Here is a 3091-nt window from a genome sequence, read left to right as displayed (position 1 = left end):
TGTTGTCCTTTTTATTTACTGCATCGAAGAAAAATAATGAACATGAGTTGTGGAAAAATGACTATTACAATGCATACAAACCTTTAACCCAGGAAGTACAATATTATTTATTTGTTCGAGTTCTTTCTCGAATTATTTATCTTTTTTCAAATAACAAATCGGCGTGTCGGAAGAATCTTGAGCAGCGTTCACAACACGATCACAACAGGCAATATGGCAGCCAGCAAGATCAAAATATTCTGCATTGCATCATGCTTAGTTTAACTATGCGTATAGTAAAAATAACTGCATCAGTACCGCAGTTTTGAATACCGTGCAGTTATTTCAATAACAAATGCAATCAATCTAACAATACAATACAATAGTATTTTCAAGAACAGATGCATAGTTAAAAATACTGCAACATAATTTTCAGTGTAGCCTCACACCTTGCCCATGTGCTCCCAAAAAACAGGAGTCATGCAATTTCGTCGCAAAAAATAAAAAAAAATCCTGGGCAATTTATAGTCTGGTTTACAGCTCGTACTCTCGGAGATTTTTTTGACGTAGGACTTACGTCTTTCTTTACTATACTGGGTGTCATTTAAATTTTTTGAAATCGAGAGCGTTACGCTGGAAGGGAAGATTTTTAACGTTACTAGCGCCTTTATCTTTCGATGGATTTTTAAGATTTATATATCAATCGACTCGGACACTCTCCAGCAATTTGCCTATTTCATTGAAATTAAAGATTATTAACGATAAGTTATTGACTTCCTTGTCTTGGGGAGCATAATATCCAATGAACGTTTAGTGAGGATATTGATGCTGGATAAGTTATTGAAAATTTCAATTCTTGTCAAATCCAGTAAAAATTTCATATGTAACCAATCTCGTGCATTCCTAACACGGACATCAGTCACGGGCCTTCGGGTCTATCGGAAGATTTTCTTTGTGTATAAAAGAAGCAGTGTCTACCGTGTGCGAGTCATTACAATTTGTGACAGCAGCGCGTACTGACGTGCTTTTTGCTCGCGTATTTTTCGTTTCGTTCGTTCGTTCGCTGTGTTTACCTACACAGCGACAGCATGCAGTCACCAGCGGAAGAACTGCCGGTGGGTCTGCGAATATGAAAGAAGTGGGCGCATATTTTTGTCATTCTGTGCTTGATGATGGTCGGATGCAGTGGTGTCGATTGCGATGGATGCAATCGCCCATCGTATCGCTCGGAGTTCACGGCTAGAGGCCGATGATTGCTGAGGCAGCGAGGGCAGCGGTGATGGATGAAGAAGAATAAAATTAGAGAGATTTGGTCTGCTCATCCAGGGCCCTGTAGCATAATCAGACTAATAATATTAGCTACAAGTTACAAGTTACAAGTCAACAAATTACAAGTACTTGTAATTTGCGTCGCATAATAATGTTTTGCCAACTAATAATATTAGTTCTTGTATTATTAGTAAGGTTTAAATTACAAGTCCGTCAGGTTCATTTACCTGTCAAAATTCATCCGACAGTTCACTGTCAATGCGGAGGTAAACGATTTGTTTACGTTTGTTTGCAAATTTGTGGATAGAATATATATTTTGACTGCGATAGGTATGCACGGAACACTCTGTAAATTTACTGATTCCGCGGTTTAAGCCGGCTTCGTGGTATTGGCATTTTTAATCAAGCCAATGTTATGCACACTGGAGTCGTTTTTACGTGGTCTCTAGGATTGACTTAAGTTTTAATTAAGGCGATTTGTAAATTAGGCGAACGTATCCTCCATGATAAATCGTATCCCGCTAGACTTGTTTGTTGTGGGTTTTTGAAGAGAGTTTAATTTACGTTTATTGTGGTTTAAAATACTGAGAGATGAAAATATCGTGATAAATTCTACTCAGAATTTAGGTAGTTTTTTCGTTTTTCCTTTCTTTCCCATGATTGCTGTCAAATATAAAGCAATATGCATGGTCTTAAACGAGATTGTTTAGTATAATAATACAATAATACAAATTTCAGTAAATTAATATATTCTCAATTTTGAGATGAATAAAGTCAACTTTGGGTAAACTAAATTCAGCTTTGGTTAATATGTTTTAAGTGGATTAAGTTAAACTACTACACTACTAAAAATCCACACATATTTATTTGCAAAAATCTCTAGATTTAACTTATTATGTATATTAGCGCACAAATAACCATGCTCCACGCGAACTACTAATAAAATATATATCCAAATAAACTTTATGTGTGATCTCGAATTAACAATTATTTAATTTATGTGTGGTTCTATATCGATTATATTAGGTGGAGCTATTGCAAAATTTATAACGGCGACACATATAACTTATATGGATATTTTTGGCAGTGTAAGTGTTAGGAAACTCATTTTACTCAAACTTGATTTATTGGTCCATAGTACGGATTCGAGCTAAAACAACCCACTTTTGAGTAGTTTTGGGTTTCTGTTTGCTGCATAATTGCTAATGATCTTTAGCGCTCCACCATTTGAATACTTGATGTCAGCTCTTAAAGTACTTCTATTACATCCAAAGTCATTATTGAAAATTTTCATAATTCTCAGTGATATATGGTAATTTGAAGCAACTAGAATAATAGTTTTTTTTTGTATACTTATTAGGGAGAATAATAGTTTCTTTCTCAGTTAAGTCGTTAAAAACAATTGAACTTTGCATAATTACTTTGCTAAAATAATAAAATAGAAGCTACTTGTAAATTAAATTACAGCACCATTCATACTTGTAAAAGAAACTACAAGCCAACGCTAATAATTTCTACTTGTTTTTTCTTTATGCAACAGTTACTTGTAAATTCCACTAATATTATTAGTGCGGTTTACTTGTAATATTAGTCTTGTAAATTCATACTTGTAGATTCATTATGCAACAGAGAAATACAAGTTACAAGCTACTCTACTAATATTATTAGTAAAATTTCGATTATGCTACAGGCCCCAGGTAATTGGTTTCATAATCCACATGATCCCGGGATTCAAATACTATCATTAATAAAATATATATATATAAATGCCCTACATTTGCTTGAGTAAATAAGGGCTTAATAGTTAGAAACAAAGCAATTCTAATAAAACTAATAATAGTTT

The 3091-nt window shown here is 34.0% G+C and overlaps 1 non-coding gene across 1 annotated transcript; it reads left to right on the top strand.

Annotated features, from left to right (window-relative positions):
• The first annotated feature begins 750 nt into the window (after positions 1-750).
• On the top strand, positions 751-843 carry LOC134228236 (U4atac minor spliceosomal RNA). Its single transcript, XR_009983897.1, has one exon. It is a non-coding gene; the product is annotated as a U4atac minor spliceosomal RNA (small nuclear RNA).
• The last annotated feature ends 2248 nt before the right edge of the window (positions 844-3091 follow it).

This window comes from Armigeres subalbatus, chromosome 3, assembly GCF_024139115.2.
Source record: "Armigeres subalbatus isolate Guangzhou_Male chromosome 3, GZ_Asu_2, whole genome shotgun sequence".
Taxonomy (NCBI): Eukaryota; Metazoa; Arthropoda; class Insecta; order Diptera; family Culicidae; genus Armigeres; species Armigeres subalbatus.
This window is presented reverse-complemented; position numbering and strand designations above follow the sequence as displayed.